The following is a 21,904-nucleotide window of genomic DNA, read 5'->3' on the forward strand; positions in this document are numbered from 1 at the left end:
ACAACTCATTTGAATAGTGACCAAAAGATCTGATCATACACTTCACTCAAGAAGAGATGTTGATGGCAAATAAGTGCAAGAATAGATGTCCAACTTCATTAGTCATTGGGGAAATATGAACTAAATGCACAATGAGATGCCACTACAAACACATAAGAATGTCTACAGTTGTTGTTGTTTTAACTGACAATACTGCCAAGGATGCAAAGCAATTGAAAGTCATGTACATTGCCCGGCCAGTGTGGGTCCGTGGTTGAGCGTTGACCTATGAACCAGGAGGTCATGGGTTACGGGCTTGATCCCCAGGGTGGGGTGTGCAGGAGGCAGCTGTTCAATGATTCTCTCTCATCATTGATGTTTCAATCTCTCTTTCCCCCTCTCCCTTTCTCTCTGAAATCAATAAAACTATATTTTAAAAAATAAATATCCATTAACTATGAGGTAGGGTGGCCAGAAGTCAGGTAAATGAAATAAAATATCAAGACTAACAAAGAAAAATTATGTTGAAAATTGTAAAATGAATATTTGAATATTTGAAAACTAAAAACAATGGCAAAGAAGATCAAGTAGCAGGTGATTTCTTTTTGTGCAGAAAATGACTATGTACACAGCAGGAGAAATAAATGTTCTTTAAAAAAGAAGAAAAATATGAAAAGAGGGGGGGAAAGATCACCCAGTTGTTTTAATTTCCTGGTGTCAAATGCACATCCTGGTGACAGACATTTCTTTCTTTCTTTTTTAAATTAATTAAGTTATTTATTTATTTATTTATTTATTTATTTATTTATTTATTTATTTTACAGAGTGGAAGGGAGAGGGATAGAAAGTTAGAAACACTGATGCGAGAGAAACATTGATCAGCTGCCTCCTGTACACCTCCCACTGGGGATATGCCCCCAACCAAGATACTTGCCCTTGACTGGGATCGAACCTGGGGCCCTTCAGTCTGCAGGCCGATGCTCTATCCACTGAGCCAAACCAGCACAGGCATTAAGCTAGGATGTACTAAGGACAGGAAATCTGCTTTACGCTGACTGATATTAGACCAATCAGGTGTTTCCCTGCCCATTGCCAAGGGGTTGTGATTGACATTTCTTATTTGCTGACTTAGTCTGCCTGTTTGGTGCTATGCATACATTCCAATTTTTCCCACGGATGAGAGAAAGGGACAAAGGACCGGATGAGGATTTCAGGGAAACCACGTGAACGATGAGACAATTGATTGGTGCCAGTAGCGGCAGCTCAGATTTCTTAAGAAAGAACCAAGGAAAGGACAATCCCACTAAGCTGCCATTCCGTGAACCATAAGAGCACCTCATGGGGAAAGAGCAAAGTTTTTTCTTTCTTTTTTAAAAATATCTATTTATTGATTTCAGAGAGGAGGGGAGAGGGAGAGAAACATCAATGATGAGAATCATGGATCAGCTGCCTCCTCGTCTCCCCTCCCTCTCCCCCCCCCCCCACCCTGGGGGATGGCTGACCGGGAATTGAACTGTGATCTCCTGGTTCCCATGTGGACACTCAACCACTGAGTCACGCCAGCCAGGCAAGACCAAAGTTTAAAATAGCAAAAGGGGCGGGAAGTTAGTTAATCTGAAAAGAAACCCCACGCACCATTGGAAAGCTCCTCTGGAACACCTATGGCGGTGGGAGGACTCTAACTTGTAATGAGTGATGGCTCTTGTCAATTTCACCACCTGGGAGGACAAGCCCCGACGCCTCTGTTCTTTCCTAGGGCATCTGAGTATCCATTCTGAAGTGTCATGACAGCACCACAGGGTCTTAAAATAGTCTCCCGGGCCTAGTCACTCCTGCAGAGCTGTTGAGGCTCTCTAGATTCAGTGGCACTCCAGTGGGGAGCAGCTGTCCTCAGGAATTCACTTGGGAGAGAGCTGGCAGCCCGGAGGGCAGGCGGGGCGCCTTGGCCTGGGCTGGGGAGGCCCCTGGACTTGGCAGGAGACTCAAACACTCAGCGCACGCACCACAGAAGGATCCGATTGCCCCGTCCTGCATACTCCACATACTTCTCGCTGCCTGCAGCTGTCATTTCAATCAGGGCCTCAGAACAGAGCACGTTTTCCTCTTAAAATACTTTCTTTCAGCCCGCTGGCGTGGCTCAGTGGTTGAGCGTTGACCTATGAACCAGGAGGTCAGGGTTTGACTCCCCGTCAGGGCACAGGCCCGGGTTGCAAGCTCGATCCCCAGTGTGGAGCATGCAGGAGGCAGCCGGTCCATGATTCTCTCTCATCATTGATGTTTCTCTCTCTCTCTCTCTCTCTCTCTCTCTCTGAAATCAATAAAAACATTTTTTAAAAAGATGTGCATATAGGTTTACAGTCAACAACAACAAAAGATGTATGTATAGGTACAAATCCATCAAGCTGTACTCCTATGTATGTGCATGTTGCTGTATGTAAAACACTCTGATGAAAAACCAAGAACAATGATGGTGCCCAGGTCCAGGTGTTGCAAGCTGGACAGAACGCATGGGGATTCTGCTTCTATGCATTGGCCTTGACTTTGAGCTCCTTGACCGAGAGACGATGAGAACTCAATAGCATTCCTCATAGTGGGGTGAGGAGGCACACCCTCACCGCTGACTGAACGCCTGTGGGTGTCGGGATGCTTAACAATAATCCAACAGGCTTCCTGCCCAGGGGCTCCCAGTCTAGCACTGGAAACACCGCATTGACACAGACAAGAAGTCAAGGTAGAGACAGGCGGCCCAGGCAGGTTGAAAGCCAGCCAGGAGATGGTCAGATGATCTGCAGATGATCCACTGGACAGTGTTTGCTGAGAGAGAAGCGGAGGGAAGGCAGGCACCATGTTTCCATAGGGGGAGCGCTTCCAGGGGAAGGCAGGAAGGGAAGTGTATAGAAGAAACAAAGGCAACTTCCGTTCTCCCTTCAGATCCTGCCAGAAGGGCTCTGGTTTTGTCTGTGCCAGGCGGGTCTGCCCCTCTGTCTCAACAAATCACTGTAGGGGCAGGGGTATTTCCATTTCCTGGGGCTGCTGTCACAAATGACCACACATTTGGTGGCTTAAGACAACAGACATGTATTCCTGTAGCTGTGGAGGCCAGCAGTTTGGAATCAGTGGGATTGGGCCCAAATCAAGGTACTGGCAGGGCCACGCTCCCGTCAGAGGCCCCAGCGGTGAATCTGTTCCTCGCCTTTTCCAGCTACTGGCGACCGCCCGCATGCCTTGGCTTGTGACCTCAATGCTCCCGTGTCTGCCTCCTTCATCTCACCACCTTCTCATGACGTATGTGTCATATCTCCTCTGCCTCCTTCTTAGAATGATGCTTGCAATTGCATTTAGGGTCTACCCAGATGTGACAAGATAATCTCCCCATCTCCAAATCCTCCAGTCAACCACACCTGCAAAGACCATCTTTTTTTCTTTTAAATATATTTTTATTGATTTCAGAGAGGAAGGGAGAGGGACAGAGAGATAGAGAATCATGGATGAGAGAGAATCATTGACCGGCTGCCTCCTGCACGCCCCCTACTGGGGATGGAGCCCGTAACCCGGGCAGATGCCCTTGACCGGAATCAAACCCAGGACACTTCAGTCCACAGGCCGATGCTCTACCCACTGAGCAACACCAGCCAGGGTCCAGTTGTTTTTCATGGAAGGTAACATTCACTGGCCCAGGAGTAGTGGCACAGGGAAACCACCCAAGCTCTTTGGGGGTCATTACACAGTGCATTGCATCGGGGTGGCCCTGATGCCTGTAACCAGCGGCCAACACTGACCCCTCTCTGTCAGGAAGAGAGATGCAGAACTGAACCCTGGCGCATGGTCCCGCCTCCTGTCCCCTGCTTCCGCCTCATGGCCCGGCTGCCGGCTTCCTGGTTGCAGAATGACTGTGAAGAAGCCCAAGGGCAGGGTTCCTCCCCTCCGAACTAGTGGCATCTGAGGCCACCTTCCTCTTTGTAGGGGGGCCGTCCTGGGCACTGTGGGGTGTTGAGAGCATCCCTGGCCTCTGCCCACCAGGTGCCAGCAGGGCCTCCCCCAGCTGTGACAGCCAGAACTGTCTCTGAACATTGCCACATCCCCTGTCGGGGTGAGTTGCCCCCCCCCACCAACTGAGGGAGGAGGGGGGACTCTCTGCAGTCCCAGGGGAGGCGAGGCTGCCTTGCCAGCTCCCTCCTCTTCCTCTAGCCCCCACCCAGGTTAGTGTGTGTGTGTGTGTGTGTGTGTGTGTGTGTGTGTGTCTTTAAATATATTTTTATTGATTTCTGAGAGGAAGGGAGAGGGTGGGAGAGAGAGAAACATCAAAATGAGAGACAATCAGTGATCAGCTGCCTCCTGCACACCCCACACTGGGGATGGAGCCCACAACCTGGACATGTGCCCTTGACCGGAATCAAACCTGGGAATCTTCAGTCCATAGGCCGATGCTCCATCCACTGAGCCAAACCAGCTAGGGCAGGCCTCCCTGGTTTTGAGAGCACAGAGGCCCGTGAATCCTGGGTCCCATTGAGGAGAACCTTCTCGAGCTCCTTTTCCTGAGATGAGATAGCTGAGGCCTGAATGAAGGGCTCCGCTGGGGGGTGTGGGCTCCTCTCTGATCAGTCAGCTCTAGACGTGACATCTTAGGGCCGTGGTCGGCAAACCACGGCTCTTGAACCACATGTGGCTCTTTGGCCCTTTGAGTGTGGCTCTTCCACAAATACCACGGCCTGGGCAAGTCTATTTTGAAGAAGTGGTGTTAGAAGAAGTTTAAGTTTAAAAAAATTTGGCTCTCAAAAGAAATTTCAATCGTTGTACTGTTGATATTTGGCTCTGTGGACTAATGAGTTTGCCGACCACCGGCCTAGGGGGTCACTGGGAACTTGCCCAACCTCAGGCCTGGGACCAGCTGGAATCCCCGGGTCTCTCTGCACTTCTTAAGGCTCTGGCCTGGCCTGAGAACATGTGAAAACACCCGTGTGGGCTAGAGGCCTCTCTCTGGGGTGATTTCCCAGCTCCACTGCTTATAAGGTCAGGCAACTTGGGCAAGTTACGTAACCTCCCTGCCTCAGTTTCCCTATCTGCAAAATGAGGGTCATTTTTTGAGGGGTCATGGTGAGAATAAAATGGATGGTACAAAGAAAGTGGTCGATAAACATTCCCTCAAAAAAGGAAGAATGAGCCCTAGCTGGTCTGGCTCAGCAGATAGAGCATCCACCTGCGGACGGAAGGGTCTCAGGTTGGATTGCAGTCAAGGGCACATGCCCAGGATTTGGGCTTGATCCCCAGTGTAGGGCATGCAGGAGGCAGCTGATAAATGAGTCTCTCTAATCATTGATACATCTCTCTCCCTTCCTCTATGAAATCAATTTTTAAAAAATAAAAGAAAATGGAAGAATGAGGTTTATCATATTTGTGTCTCATGTTTCCACAAGACCTGATCATGCTTTCCAAGCAACCCTTAATTAAGAACCTTTAAGGGGTGAAGTTATTTCCTGGAATCTCTGCGAATCGGATCTCCTACAAAGCACGCAGAAAGCACAATGCAATAAGGCACATGGCTTTCTGTCTTCAATACCCCAGAATCTTATGAGCCACTTCTGGGTGTTTTGGCACAGGACAAAACTCGTTTGTTTGCTGTGTGTTTTCAGGTAAACAGTTTAAAGCCAGAAGCTACAGCTTAAGTTTATTTAAAAAAAAAAATAAAAGCAGAAAATCAATTTTCTATCCTTTCTTTGCTGTGGAGCTATTACAGAAGGTCAGGGACAGGCCCTAGTGCATGAAGGTAAGACTTCTTTAATAACAGGGAGAGAGGGACACTTCTCAAAATGCATATATTACCAAGTTAGTTGAATGAAGCCAGAGAACAGCCAAATATGGGCAGAACCTGCTAAGAAACCTCACTTGTGATTGGCCCTGCCCCAAGAGAGAACATTGTGGTTTGCATGTCGCCCCCAGGAAGTCTCGAAATCAACCAAGTGGTTTTTTCAAACTCCTTCTTCATCCTTGAAACCCAGCGCAGGCCCACGGCTATTGGCTGCAGGCGGAGCCCCGCCTCCAGGCGGGCTGACATTTGCAGCCCTTGTTTGACAGAACATAATTAGTGGCGAGACCGCACCCCAGTGGCGGTGACATCTGAGCCTCAAGAGTGTTCCATCCATCGTCGAGTTTCAGCCTTCTTTCCCGCCACGCTGCCAATGTGGGCCTGTGTGAGGCTGCCAGCTGACAGCCAGCTCCAGTTCAGCGGGTTCTCAAGGCCCCATTGAAACCCCAGCTGGCCCTGGCTGGTGTGGCTCAATCGATAGAGCGTCGGCCTGTGGACTGAAGGGTCCTGGGTTCGATTCCAGTCAAGGACACATGCCCGGGTTGCAGGGTGGATCCCTAGTAGGGGGCAGCTAATCAATGATTCTCTATTGTTGATGTTTCTCTCTCTCTCCCTCTACCTTCCTCTCTGAAATCAATAAAAATACATTTTAAAAAAGAAAAAGAAAGAAAGAAAGAAAGAAAGAAAGAAAGAAAGAAAGAAAGAAAGAAAGAAAGAAAGAGAGAAAGCCCGGTACCTGTAAAAGAATATTCACGGGTAGCTTCAGCAATGGCCTAGATCCGTGGTTGGCAAACTGTGGCTCTCGAGCCACATGCGGCTCTTTGGCCCCTTGAGTGTGGCTCTTCCACAAAATACCACGGCCTGGGCGAGTCTATTTTGAAGAAGTGGCATTAGAAGAAGTTTAAGTTTAAAAAAGTTGGCTCTCCAAAGAAATTTCAATCGTTGTCCTGTTGCTATTTGTCTCTGTGGACGAATGAGTTTGCTGACCACTGGCCTAGATGATAAAATGCTTTGAAGCTTCAATTCCCACCCAGTGTTTTCAAACACGGTCGTTCCTTCCAGGCTTTGTGTAATTCAGAGTTAGCGGCAACACGGGTCTTTTGCTCTTGCGATCAGACCATGAATGTCTTGCACAACCACCCAGGAAGTTTGTCAGGGTGAGGACTACTGACCCAGCCTCGTTCTGTGAGCAACCTGAGGTCTCTGTAGCTACAGCCAGGAGTCCAGGCCGTCACTGACCCTCTCTGCCATTGACTCAGGCTGTGAGGTTCTGTGCTACAAACCTTTGATAAACAATTCCACCCCAGCCCGACTGGTGTTGTTCAGTGGTTGAGCGTCGACCTATGAACCAGGAGATCACAGTTTGATTCCTGGTCAGGGCCCATGCCCCAGTTGGGGGCTTGATCTCCAGTGTGGCGCGTGCAGGAGGCAGCCGATCCATGATTCTCTCTCATCATGGATGTTTCTCTCCCCCTCTCCCTTCTTCTCTGAAATCAATTAAATGGATATTAGTACGCCAGCAAGAAAGCGAACAGTGAGGCAATCAGCTCTGGCCAGAAGCAGAAGGGGGCCAGAAGTGGTTCACCCTGAGTTGCCCACTGCTCCGTGAGCAGCAAGCAACCTCAAAGGTTAACGTGTACATCCGCTTTCCTTCTTGCAAGACCTGCTCACCTCCGCACGCACTCTGCCTCACTGAAACTGCAAGCCCTAACTGGCTACCTGTGACATCCCTGACTTGAATAGAGAAGTGAGGGGTGGGGAATTTGGGGTGAACTATGTGTCTTTTTCATGCTTGGTCAGGGCAGCTTGGGCTGGTCTGTTTCGTAAAGATCACCATCTCTGCCAAAAGGGTCCTCGAGGGATCGTTTCCTTCAAGAATGGCTGTGGGAAGCACCCTCAGCTCCACATCTGATCAGTTGTCTTCTGGGATCATTCATTCCCAGCTACAGAGCAGGTCTGGGCATATATATATATATATATATATATATATATATATATATATATATATAAAATTGATTTCAGAGAGAAAGAGAGAGGGAGAGATGGATAGAAACATCAGTGATGAGAGAGAATCATTGATCGGCTGCCTCCTGCACGCCCCACACAGAGGATCGAGCTCATAACCCAGGCATGTGCCCTTGGCCAGAATTGAACCCAGGACCCTTCAGTACTTCAGCTAGAGTGACACTAGCTAGAGCTGGGCTGGGCTTTTCACTCTCATTTAAGACAGTGAATGGCCATCGCCAATCCTCGGTACCAGGGACCCTCTGACAATATGGATAAAGAGAACTTTAAATGACTGTAAACTGGGATAGCCATTCTGGAGGGCAGACTGACAATGTGCATTGAAGGGATTTAGACCTTTTGACCTTGGAATGTTTACTACTCTACAGCAGTGGCTCTCAACCTGTGGGTCAAGACCCACAGGTTGAGAACCGCTAGCAGGGTCGCCTAAGACCACCAGAAAACACAGATTTTTACATTACAATTCATTAACAGTAGCAAAATTACAGTTATAAAGTAGCAATGAAAATAATTTCATGATTGGGGGTCACCACAACATGAGGAACTGTAGTAAAGGGCCGCGGCATTGGGAAGGTTGAGAACCACTGCCTTCGGGGATGCACTGAGCTAACTCTTGAGGTCTGATGGAACCCCACCCGAGACCACGTCCTCCTCCACACCTCCTCATTCGTTTGGGCGGGGGCGGGGGTCCACTGGACTCAGTAGGGGAGGCTGCAAGCCTTCTCACCTCACAAACCAACCTGCCCATGCCCGTCACCTGCTGCCTCTCCCAGAACCACCCTGCCCTTGGGGACTCTTGGCAGACTCCCTGCCAGCCATACTGCTGTCAGCCCTAGCATCCCCACCCCCGCCCCCCAGTTCCAGATGGAGTGGCCAACCCAGATCCACACAGCCACCTCTCTATTGTCTGGCAGGATCGGCATCCCCAAGACAGGTTCATAGATGAGAGTGTTCATAGACATCTTAAAAGGCAGAGTGGAGCCCTGCCTCCCCAGCATGGAGCATGCCCCCCCGCCCCGGGGAGAGCTGCCCAGAGTTGAGCAATGCTTCTCACGGCCCCCGTGAACAGGAAGCTCTGGGTTTCCTGCCGGCGTGTGCTGGATCGCTGCGGTCTCGGGGCAACAGTCAGGTGGGTTGTGCAGGCGCAAACCTCCGCACAGACAGACACCCTTCATGGCTGCCGTCCAACCCTGGAGCTAGTCCTGGGCAAGGCCAGCCACACTTGGACAGAAGCCATGTGATGCTCCCGCTGCATTCGTTGCCCTCATCGCGACGTCTGAAGGATCCAGAAGGGCTTTTCTCAGCTGCTCTGAAATAAGGACCTGGATGGAGCCATTTGCCCTTGAGCAGCCACCCCTCCAACTTGGAAAGAGGCAGCTCAGAAAAGGAGGCTCTCTGAGCGCGCCCTTTAGGGTGCAGAGGCTAAAAGAAAACATCTTCTGTCTGCCTTCTGCTCTTACTCTGGTCTCCATGCCAATCGAAGTTACTTATCACTGCAGGACAGGCCCTGAGGGGAGAGCCCCCAAGTCACCTCTAAGTGCTCACACTGCCAGCAGCCTGCTTTCAGCTCCCAGCGCCAGGCACCGGTCAAGTTTGCCCCTTCCAGGCAGAGGAAGTCTCTTGTTTGGGATGCATGCTTCCAGGCTTTGCAAGCAGGTTGCATGTCCATTAAGGAGAGAGAGAGAGAGAGAGAGAGAGAGAGAGAGAGAGAGAGAGAGAGAGAGAGAGAGAGAGAGAGAGAGAGAGAGAGAAAGGAAGAGGGAGGAAGAGAGAGGGAGAGAGAGAGGGAGAAAGGGAGAGAGGTAGAGAAGAAAAAGAAAGAAAGAAAGAAAGAAAGAAAGAAAGAAAGAAAGAAAGAAAGAAAGAAAGAAAGAAAGAAGGAAGGAAAGAAAGAAAGGAAGAAAGAAAGAAAGAAAGAAAGAAAGAAAGAAAGAGAGAGAGAAAGAAAGAAAGAATGAGAGAGAGAGAAAGAGAAAAGAGAGAAAAAGAGAGAAAGGTAGAGAGAGAAAGGAAGGAAGGAAGATCACCTCTTGCCCCATTTATTTCAAATATGAGTGCACGGCAGGCTGCAAGATGCTCTATCTTGCACAAGGGCGCTGTAGATAGAGGGGAAGCCTTTGTAAAGATTTGTATATTTCCCCTTGAGGTTTTTCTTTTAAATGTAGAAAGAGTTAGCAAAGGGGAGCTGTGTTAACAAGATCTCAAATACAAGATGGTTTCTCTTCCTTTCCTTCCATTTTCTCCCATTCCTCACTCTCAGAGTCACACGCCTTGATAAACAACCAAGAGACCTTTAGACAATACTCAATTTTTTAATTTTTTAAAAAATATATTTTATTGATTTTTTACAGAAAGGATGGGAGAGGGCTAGAGCACATATGTCAAACACAAGGCCCGCGGGCCAAATCCAGCCCGCCAGGCCTTGCAATGTGGCCCGCACCGCGCTGTCATCACTGCACTCCGCTGTCAGTTTATGACATTGTCAGTTTATGACTGTTCAGTAAACCATTTGGCCCGCGATTTAGGCTGGATTTTAGATTTTGGCCCCTTCTCTGATTGAGTTCGACACCCCTAGGCTAGAGAGTCAGAAACATCCATGAGAGAGAAACATCGACCAGCTGCCTCCTGCACACTCCCCACTGGGGATTTGCCCACAACCAAGATACATGCCCTTGACTGGAATCAAACCTGGGACCCTTGAAACCACAGGCCAATGCTCTATCCACTGAGCCAAATCAGTCAGGGCAACACTCAATTTTTTAACATTGCCCTCTGCAGCCATTGTCTACCTACAGCCGCCATGGTGGCCTGCCTTTTTAAAACTCATGGTTTCCTAACCCACCTTTCTGCCCTCCTATTAACCCTCTTTCTCGCTAAGCTGTTGCTGAGATGAAAATGAATAAATGAATAAATAAAAAAAAAAATGTGTCCTAGCTGGTTTGGTTCAATGGATAAAGCCTGTGGACTGAAGGGTCCTGAGTTCAATTCAGTCAAGGGTATATGCCTTGGTTGCAGGCTCCATCCCCAGTAGGGGGCATGCAGGAGGCGGCCAATCAATGATTCTCTCTCATCATTGATGTTTCTATTTCTCTTTCTCCCTCTCACTTCATCTCTGAAATCAATAAAAATATATATATTTTTAAATGGGTTTGGGCCATGGCTGGTTTTGCTTAGTGGTTAGTGCATCAGCCCAAGGATGGAAGGGTGACTAGCGGGTTCGATTCCAGGTCAAGGGCACATACCTGGGTTGCAGGTTTGATTCCTGGACCCAGACAGGGTGTGTGAGGGAGGCAACCAATTGATGAGTTTCTCACACAGTACTGTTTCTCTCTCTCTTCCCCTCCTTTCCACTCTCTCTAAAAGTCAATAGGAAAATATCCATAGATGAGGATTGATAACAACAACAAATGGGTTTGGGATTCAATGCCCTTTGCTCTTCCGTCTCATCTAAATTCAAGCCCAAGAAGAGCACAAAAGGCAAGACAAGGTCGTGGGTGAAGCAGAGACTGTGAAACCGGGTAAAGAGCTGCAGAAGGAGCAACCCAGCCAGCCTGAGCTCTCAGTGGCAGGGCGTGGGCAGGGGAATAAACCTGGCTGAGAAATAAGCAAGCCTTGCCTCCCTGGGGTCCTCTGGGGCCCGTGGGGGTGCAGCCTTCTCTGCAAGCTGCGCCCTGCCCCATGGCCCTGCTTCCGGCAGCAGACATCCTGTGGAACAAACAACACAGAGTGATTTCTGCACTCCAGCCCTGTGTGGTCTCCTGTTTTTGGCATTTAAGGTCCTGTCATTCTTCTCTAAGACACTAAAACACCACGCTGTCCGACCATCTATTCTACATACAGATCTGCTTGGAAAATTATAAGTTAATCAACATTACCGTTCGGGCTGATAGTAAAATAGAGGTGCTATTGTCTGAGGGGGGTCGGCAAGGCAGATTCGACCCAGAAGTAGCCTACAGTTACATAAATGCCAGATCCCAATCACTGCAGAGTAACAAATACATTTGGATGCTGGAGAAATAGTCTATTCTCCATCACAGGTTTCCTGGTTTCATTTATCTGATGAAGGAAAGAAGGTCTTAATTATTTACAATCCTTCCACAGCAGATAGTTATTCTTTTTAAAAATATATATATTTATGTTGATTTCAGAGAAAAAGGGAAAGGGAGAGAGAAATAGAAACTTTGATGAGAGAGAATCATTGATTGGTTGCCTCCTCCACGCCCTCGCCTTGGGATTGAGCCCACAACCCAGGCATGTACCCTGACCGGGAATCGAACTGTGACCTCCTGGTCCATAGGTTGATGCTCAACCACTCAGCCATGTCAGTTGGGCTATTCTTTTCTCTGTTGTCTGAAAGCACAAATCCACAGCTCTATGAGCTATCACTGAACCACTTCCAAATTGGTAAAAATGACAAAAGGGAGGCATTTGTTGATATCCTGGAAATCTCAAGGTCAGCCTGTACTATTTCTGTGCTTTTTTAGTTGAAAATGACCTTGGAGGCCATCTTGTTTTACAGATGAGAAATCTGAAGACCAAGGTCACACAGGTAAGTGGTATTGCCAGTTGTCTTAAAAGCCCCAACTTCCCAATTACCCCATTAATACTCTTGGCATAAAACTCTAAGCCATGGCAGGACTTTCTGTATGAACATTCTCAAAGGATTTGGGGCTTCATGTTTCAAGAACAATCACCAGCTTTCCTGGGTGGGAATCACACAGGAAGCTCAGTTTGCTCCTCTGGCCAGCAGATTTGAGAACAGGCCTACTGAAGCAGGTGCTGCTTTCTCAGGCTTGAATCTTTCTATATGTCACAGATCGTCCTGCATTGCAAGGCAGTTTGAACATCCAGTCTTTGTTTTAGAACATGGAAGCAACAATCAAACAAGCTAGAATTCTTAATAGGTCTTTTATGATTCCCCCTCACCTATCAGTTCAATGAATTTAGTCAGGAGATGCTAATGCAGTTATGAATTTTTATTACCATAGTGGTTTCAATAATGTTATCCATATAATAAAAGCCTAATATGCAAATCAACCAAATAGCAGAACGACCGGTCACTATGATGCACACTGACCATCAGGGAGAAGACACTCAATGCAGGAGCTGCCTCCGGGCCACAGGCTCCAGACCAGCCAACACAGGTGCCAATGAGCACCACCCCCATCACCAGTCACTCCACAAATCAGCCCTGATTGCTGCCCAGGCCTAGGACCCTCCCCTTGCTCAAATTTCATGCATTGGGCCTCTAGTTGGGAATATAATAGCCTCTGGAGAACGGCAGAAAGTTCAGGGAAACTTACTTAAGAAGATTACTTACAGAGGTGTGTTTTTTTAAAGGACACACTTACACACTTTCTGCAGGGTGTGTAAGAGAAAGGAGAAAATGCTACTAGCAAAGTTTTTGCTTGGTTTTTGTTTATCAGAATGTTGCTTTGGTTAATTCCACCAACCAAGGGATATTTCAAATGGGTTTACATTTAGAATATGTGTTCGAATGAGGATTTCTTTTCTTTCTTTCTTTCTTTCTTTCTTTCTTTCTTTCTTTCTTTCTTTCTTTCTTTCTTTTTTTTAATATTTTTATTGATTGGCTACCTCCTGCGAGCCCCCTAATGGGGATTGAGCCCACAACACTGGGCATGTTCCCTTGACTGGAATCGAACCTGGGCCCTTCAGTCTGCAGGGTGACACTCTATGCACTGAGTTACACCAGCTAGGGCAGGATGAGGATTTCTTAATCTCGGCACTGGTGACATTTGGGGTCCTATAATTCTCTGTTGTGGGGGCTTCCCTATGCTTGGTAGGGTATTTAGCAGCAGCCCTATCCTCTATTGCAGCTTTTTTCAACTGCTGTTCCGCGGCACATGTTGCCTGGTGTGCCGTAGGTGCAGACAAGACAAGAACTTTATAATTTTTCACTATTTTGTTTACTTAATATTTCATAATAAAGTAATTAGAAAATACTTTCTTTGTGTTTATTTGATTCCTATTCAAGAGAATTACTTTATATATAGTCAATATAGGCACAGAGTTAAATTTTTTAACATTTTCTAATGGTGGTGTGCCTCGTGATTTTTTTCATGAAACAAGTGTGCCTTTGCCCAAAAAAGGTTGAAAAACACTGCTCTGTTGATTCTATCACAGTAGCATTAACTACTCCCCTGAATCGTGAAAACCAAAAATGTTTCCAGATGTTGCCAAATATGCCCCACCAATTGCCCCTGGTTGAGAACCCTGGGTTGGACAATCTTTGGAGTCTGCTAGGCAGGTTTCACTCTCCGTTATAAGAGCTTTAAGAGGAATTGACTTCTCAGGATATTTTTGCTTGCTTTATGCTCCAAGGACATGTGAAAACTGCTAAATGATGACTCCTGCCTCACGCATGACTAATCTTCCATCCAACTACTAATGCAGGCTACTACAGCATGGCCCAAAAAAATGTATGCATACTTTCACAGCTGATAGCTCAATTGTGGAAATGCATTTTAATAAACACTGCCTTTAGCCCTATCTGATTTAGCTCAGTAGATAGAACATCAGTCTGTGGACTGAAGGGTCCTGGGTTTGATTCTGGTCAAGGCACATGCCTGGGTTGTGGGCTTGATCTCCAGTAGGGGGCATACAGGAGGCAGCTGATCCATGATTCTCTCTCATCATTGATGTTTCTCTCTCTCTCCCTCTCCCTTCCTCTCTGAAATCAATACAAATATATATATTTAAAAAAAAAAAAAAAAAACAACAACACTGCCTTTATAATTATTCAAAGTGTGTATATACATTTTGGGGGGACACCCTATATTTGAGGAGACTTCAGCTCATCAAGGAAGGAAAGCATTCATATCGCCTTGCATTATATGAAATGAAGAAAAGTAATGTTTCAACAGCAGACCAAATTCTGCTCTTTGCTACAAGATGTGGTTTTGAACTCCCAACTCTGCTGGTCACTGAACTGGCAGTTGGGCCTCAGACATGCAGCACTTCCTATGCAGCAACATGAGCACAGCTGCAGCAGGAGGACTGACAATATTGGGTCATGTCGATTACGACACTCAGAAAATCCCAGCTTCCCTCTGCTTTTTTATTTTTATTGATTTTAGAGAGGAAGGAAGAGGGGGAGAGAAAACCATTGATCAGCTGCCTCCTGCACGCCCACAACCCAGGCAATTGCCCTAACAGGGAATCAAACCTGGGACCCTTCAGTCCACAGGCTGATGCTCTACCCACTGAGCCAAACCAGCTAACCCTCTGCTTCCTGAGCCAAAGGAATCCACAGAGTGGGGTGCACACGTGGATGCCAGGACAACGGAATGTAGGCTCTAGCAGCATCCCCCCAGTCAGGAGAGAATGTAACTGATGCACAGAAATCCCACCGTCCAGGGTTGGAAACTGTGCTGAAGGCTCTCCCAGCAGAATTCTGTACTCGGTCTTAGATTCCTGCCAACTTCCGAGACTCAATTTCCTTACACTGAAATGAATGGACGCGCATGAGCTGTAATGCCAAGTCTGAGGGAGGGGGGTAGCATTCCTCATTTGCTTTCGCATCAGGTCGGAGGATCTCGGCCACAATTAGATCCACACTCACAGACGCCCATCTGGAAAAGGCCACCTCGCCAGGCTCACCATGCTGTTTGCTAATCATAGATCTCCTTGTGCAAGGTCTGTGTGCAAGAGTCTGCGGCGAGAGCAACTTCCTGCCATGTACAAAAATATTTCAGCCTGTGCTCTATTTCTACATTCTCGTCCTTTCTTTTGCCTCTGTTCCGCTTTTTCCCTCTTTCTTTCTCAAACTTTCACTCCCCTTGTGATTCAATCCAGCTGTCTAACTTTAAATACCGAAACCCGGGTTCCTAGCCCCCACCCCCCACAACCACCCTCAAGCACCGAGATGATTAATCATGGCAATTGCAGACGGGTTTTTATATTCCCCTCTGCGCCCCCCATAAAAGCTGTCACAGCTCAAATCAATCCTGGCAAGGGGATAAAACTATTTGTTAAAAAACAAGTCACCTTCACCCAGTAGAATATGTTTTATAGTTCCAGCACCTTCCATAATCCATCACTTTCCACCCAAAGTGCCGCCTTCAAGTTCAAAACTCAAGTGACTTGTGAAAAAGGAGAGAGGATACTAGAGGAAGAGAGGAGTTTCTGAACGGAAAACTTGAACTTCACCCTGAATGCTTGTACGCCTTCTGGAAGTAGAGAACCTGGCAGAGACTCAATGCTGCAATGGCTTTACTGTTCGATTTCATACTTCATTTTCTGTGGACATTTAAAAAAAAAAATACTAGAGGCCCAATGCACGAAAATCATGCGAGAGTAGACCCTTGTGGCTCTGGCTGCCTCAGCCCTCACAGCCCCACCCCCCACCCATTGGTCATTCTGGAAGGTCATTCCACCATAGAGTCTAATTAGCATATTAGCTCTATATTATATAGGATATTGATCTCAGAGAGGAAGGGAGAGGGAGAGAGAGAAACATCAATGAGAGAGAATCATGGATTGGCTGCCTCCTGCACACCCCATATTGGGGATCGAGCCCACAACCTGGTCACATGCCCTGACCAGGAATCAAACCGTGACCTCCTGGTTCATAGGTCAACGCTCAACCACTGAGCCTGCCAGCTGGGCTCTGGGGACATTTCCTTCAGAATCCATTTGATCTACTGAGATGTGTAATTCCTTATTATCTGATTCTGTGGCTACGTTTTACAAATCATGCAAATGGAGCCCAGCTTGCTGAGATGCACTGGCGGGGAGGAAGAGAACAGGTGACACACAGAGTAAGTCAGCAAAGGCCCGCACTCTGTGAGAAGTAAGGGCAGCAGAGAGATGGCCTGACACCTGGGGCTGGTGTGGCGGGAACAGGGTGGTCAGACAGGCTCCTTGAGAGGTGACCTCAGAGCAGAGACATGAAGGAGGTTAGGGAGGGGGCCACGTGGGCACGGGGACAGGTATCTTCTGGCAGAGGGGACAGCAGTGCAAAGTGGAGTGGGCGCGGAGGCTTGGCTGGCATGTGGGAGACACGGCCTGCATGAAGGCCAGTCAGGCAGCATGGAGGGTCAGAGGGGACAAGACCACAAGGGGACAGGGCCAGATCCTGCAGGGCGTGGCTGGCCACAGTAAGGGTTTGGCTTCTCTGGGCACAAAGTGCTGGCCTCTGGGCCCATTTGGTTTTCATAGCTGCTCTGTGCCCAAGGGCAGGATGTCCTTGTTTGCTCTCCACCTAGCAATGCCTGGTAGGCCCTGGGCACCTGGATGGTTCCGGGGGGGGGGGGGGGGGGGGATGAGCCTGAGTGATGCCGCCTGCCCTCAGAAGCTCAGGGACATGGACGCTGTCCTTTGCCAGCATCACTCTCCAGTCCAGGCCACCCGCATGAATCTGTCTTTATTTTGAAGCCAACATGATTTCCCAGGTTTGAAAGGAGCTTCCTGCTTCCCGGCTCTCCCTCCGCCCACCTGTAGTGAGTCACAGAAATCATTCTGCTGAGGACAATGACAGGTGTTCCGGCAACACACAGCCCCCACTGTGTGTGCGCCCCCACTGCGTGACCCCTGGGCTGGATGGAGAGGCAAGGCCCTGCTGAGTGCTGAGTAAGAGCCCCAGCTGGAAGCACTTGCCTTTCTCGGGGAGCCTCCCTCAGACTTCCTCCCCACGGAGCGCTGCAAGGAGCGAGGAGTCTACTATCTCCCCTCTCCATCAGCCAGAGAAGCAGTGAGATTCCTGGGGACAGGCTGTACCAGGGTGGGAGGGGGAGTGGAGGCGGGAGAGAGCCCCCAGCATCTTTCCCCAGGCCCCAGAGGAAAGCACACCCTTGAACAGATGCCAGCCCCTGCATTCTCTTGGGTGGCTGGAGGAGGAGGAGAGGAGGGAAGACTGAGACCAGCAGCCAAGGTGGAGTTCAGGGCATTGGGGTCTACCATTGTGAGCCCCTGGACCTGCCTTTCTCAGAAACTTCCTCATCCTGGGTTCTAATATTCTATCTCCTCTGCCCTAACCGGTTTGGCTCACTGGATAGACCATCATCCTGCGGACTCAAGGGTCCCAGTTTTGATTCAGGTCAAAGGCTTGTACCTTGGTTGAGGGCATATCCCCAGTAGGGGGTGTGCAGGAGGCAGCTGATCGATGTTTCCCTCTCATCAATGTTTCTAACTCTCTCCCTCTCCCTTCCTCTCTGTAAAAAAAGTCAATAAAATACATATTTAAAAATAATAATAATAATATTCTACTTCCGACATTAACATATTCCCTGGTGAGAAAAGGGCAGGTCTTCAGTAAGTGTGTTTTTGAATGAATGTAGGAAGGGATGAATGGATGAATTAATTAATTTGTAAACAACCAATATCTTATCAGTGTATAAAATACATAGCCCCTGACAAAACAGAGAAGATAGATGATTGACATCTGATTAGGGTTCAGGATTGTCCTCAGAATAAATTTTTTTTTTTAATCCTCATCCGAGGATATTTTTCCATTGTTTTTTTTAGAGAGAGTGCAAAAGAGAGTGGGATCTCAATCCCAGCTCTGCTATTGTGTCCAACCTAATATGGGGAAAAACAACATAAAATTCTTAAAAGCAAAATCAAAATGATTTGTAATTGTAGTCACTCACTCAAAGATGGATGAAAGCAAAATGCCAAAATACGAAAAGAGTTAGTCAAGTTCTAGAATGACAGAAGCATTCCCCACAGTGTGGATAAAAGCCACGAATGAGGATGTATATAAACTTTCATTGAAAAGCAAAACTTTAAAAAAAGACTAATTTTGCCATAAATGATAACCTCCAATACTATAATCAATTGAATGTGATTTTGCACAACAGGTGAGACCTAAACTAAACAAGGCCCGCACTGACAGGGGCTGGATACCCTTGCAGTTGCTGGTGAAGGTGTCCCTGAGCTTCAAATAAAATGGGTCTGTGAGCCGCCCCAGTCCTAACTGGGTATTCCCATAGATGAGTGCCATAGACAGAGAGCTGTTCCCGTGTGGCTTACACACCGCCCTGGGCAACAGGGCATCAGCGGGAAGCAGAAATGGCTCAGCTGCAGCTGGTGTCATGCTCATCTTCCTTCAAAACCATCCTCAACCCTGGCTACACAGCAGGATCATCACAGGAGCTCTGGAAATGCTACTGATTCTGGGCTCTTGCAGATCAGTAGACCTGCAAGAGCCCAGAAACCCCAGGACAGAGCCAGGCATTGGGAGCTGTGAAAATTCCCCCTGAGATTCTGATGGGAACTGTGACCCTTAAGTGTCTGACAAACTTCTGTGAAGGAAGTGAAAGCAGAGCACAAATCACCCAGTACACCTGCTTGTCTCTTCCGCATCTCTGATTCTGCTACTAAAAACCACCGCATTTTGAGAAGAGAGATCAACAAGAACACGGTTCATTTCCTTCTAGAACTTACCATGGGTCTCATCGTTCTATAGCTCAAGTCTGGCACAAATTATTGGTCTCATTTTTTAGGGACCATGAGTACAGAAAACTCCCTAAGTAGGACTTTGTAGGGGGGGATTAATTAGAGCTCATATTCATGATACTTGAGTATTACATGAGTGGCCAGATTATTATGATCTCTGAACACATAATAATCTGACCACTCAGTATATATATCAGAGGCCCAGTGCATGAATTCGTGCATGGGTGGGGATTTGGCCAGCCTGGCCAGGGAGAGGGCACATGGGCAGTTGGCCAGCATGCCTGTTGGTGGAACTCCTGGTTGAGGGAACAATTTGCATATTGGCCTTTTATTCTATATGATATACACTGAATAGCCAGATTATTATGCATTCAGAGATCATCATATTCTGGCCTCAGTGTATATGTTCTCAATGATTGTGAGTGATAACGGAATTCTGCAGTATTATACTGTTCAGTTGGGATTTCTGGATTTGGGTCACAGCTTTCTGTACTCACTAGCTGTGTGACCAAGTTGGGCAAGTTACTTCACTCCACTAATCCTGGTGTGTTCACACACAAAATGGGGGGATTTGTAAAGCTCTTAGAGTTGTGAGGAACATAAATAGGAGGACATTCATGAAAAGGACCGTACACAATGTCCAGCTATTTGTATCAGTTGGTTATAAAACTATGTATTACCCATCTCAAATGAGATATCAAAATTGGGAGTAAATGTTTAGAAACTTTTATATACTTTGACAGAGAAATTACATGTTTATCAAATCTAATAATAAACCTCTTGGTCTTGCATTTTGTATATCTTTTTATTTAATTTTTCTAGCTCATTTTTTATTTCACTTTATAAAAGTATTGATCTATGGGCTTGTGTCTTGTGTCTTGATTTAATTTCTCTAATTCATTTTTTTATTTTATGAAAGTATTTTTCTATGATAAATTGGAGAGTACATCAATGGTTCTCCACAGATAGAGTTTGAGGTTAAAGATAAATTTATGAATACTGTGTCATAAAAAGTAATGGGAAATCTATTGTATTTTTTTTTCTATACTATATAACAAACTACCCTAAATTAAATGTCTCAAAATAACACCTATTAATTTTTTTTTTCAGTTTCCATGGTCAGGAGTCTGGGCACAGCATGGCTGGGTTCTCTGCCAACATCTCACAAGGCTGTAGAAGGTGTCAGCGAGGGCCCTAGCCAGTTTGGCTCAGTGGATAGAGCATTGGCCTGCGGACTGAAGAGTCCTGGGTTCAATTCTGGTCAAGGGTACATGCCTGGGTTGCGGGTGTGCAGGAGACAGCTGATCAACAATTCTCTCTCATTGATGTTTCTATCTCTCTCGCCCTCTCTCTTCCTCTCTGAAATCAATAAAAATATGTATATATTTTTCGAAGGGTGTCAGCTGGGCTTGGGTCTAGAGCTCAAAGACCTTGTCCTTGAAACTCTGACTGGGGTCCCTGCTTCCATACTAGCCATCAGGCAGAGGTCATGTTCAACTCCTAGAGGCTGCCCACAGTTCCTTACTACATGACCCTCTCCCAGACCTCTCCCCACACTTATTTAAACTAGCCAGGGAGAGTCTCTTACTTGGGGCCCCTAAGAAAAAGCCCTACATAACATAATCAAGGGAGTGACATCCATCGCCTTTGCCATATTCTCTTGGCTGGAATCAGGTCACCGGTTGCCTGGCACTCGAGGGAAGAGGATTATATAAGGATGTGACTCATTGGGGGTCATCTTAGGGTGTATCCGCCACACCCATCAACAGCTAATCCTACTTTAATGGGTTGAGTCTTCCAATACAGAGTAAGCCACCAATCACCATATAAACTAAACTTGGCAGCAAGAAGTGTGCATCCAGTTATGAAGAACAGATTAAAAGAGTCATAGACATTGGGAATGTGTAAAGGTGTTAGTCTGATTATTTCTCTGTACGTTTTTAAAATAATTGTTTCTTTATGAATAACTATATATATATATATATGCATTCTACCATTGCAGTGTAAATGTAACACTTTTATGGCTCAATTCAGACTGTTTCTTAAGGGAATATCTCATTATGGGGCAGAGAACTTTTACAAAAGACATTTTGTTATTGATTTCAGATAGGCAGGGAGAGGGAGAAACATCAATGATGAGAGAGAATCATTGATCAGCTGCCTAGGCATGTGCTCTGACTGGAAATCGAACCGTGACTGCCTAGTTCATAGGTGGATGCTCAACCACTGAGCCACACCAGCCAAACTGGGGCAGATAACTTTTTTTTTTAAAGTTCCATTAAGATCTGAGTCTTGGTCCTAAGTGTTCTGTACAATATATTTGTCCTAGCTGCAAAAAATAAAAACTAAAAAAATAGAACCATAGAGAAGTTGGATAATTTGATGCTCATATAACATCAGGCATAAAGAAGCCAATCTATGAATTAGTCCTGCCAAACTGCCACAGCACAATTTTCAAATAATACACCTTAATGTCCACCTTTTGTGCTGCTGATGCCTCTGAAAAATTGGTGTGGATGGCACAGTTTTCTGCAATTATTTCCTTGATGAATATAGAGTTCGACATAATTGCCCTTGAAATGAGATATTTAACGGTGTGAAAGCTAATGACCATGTAATGGCGATTCCCAATAAAGACCTACTTACCGCCATAAACTCCCTGAAATATAATGTGGTAGC

The sequence above is a fragment of the Pipistrellus hanaki genome (assembly GCF_964339955.1).
Source record: "Pipistrellus hanaki genome assembly, chromosome: X".
NCBI lineage: Eukaryota > Metazoa > Chordata > Mammalia > Chiroptera > Vespertilionidae > Pipistrellus > Pipistrellus hanaki.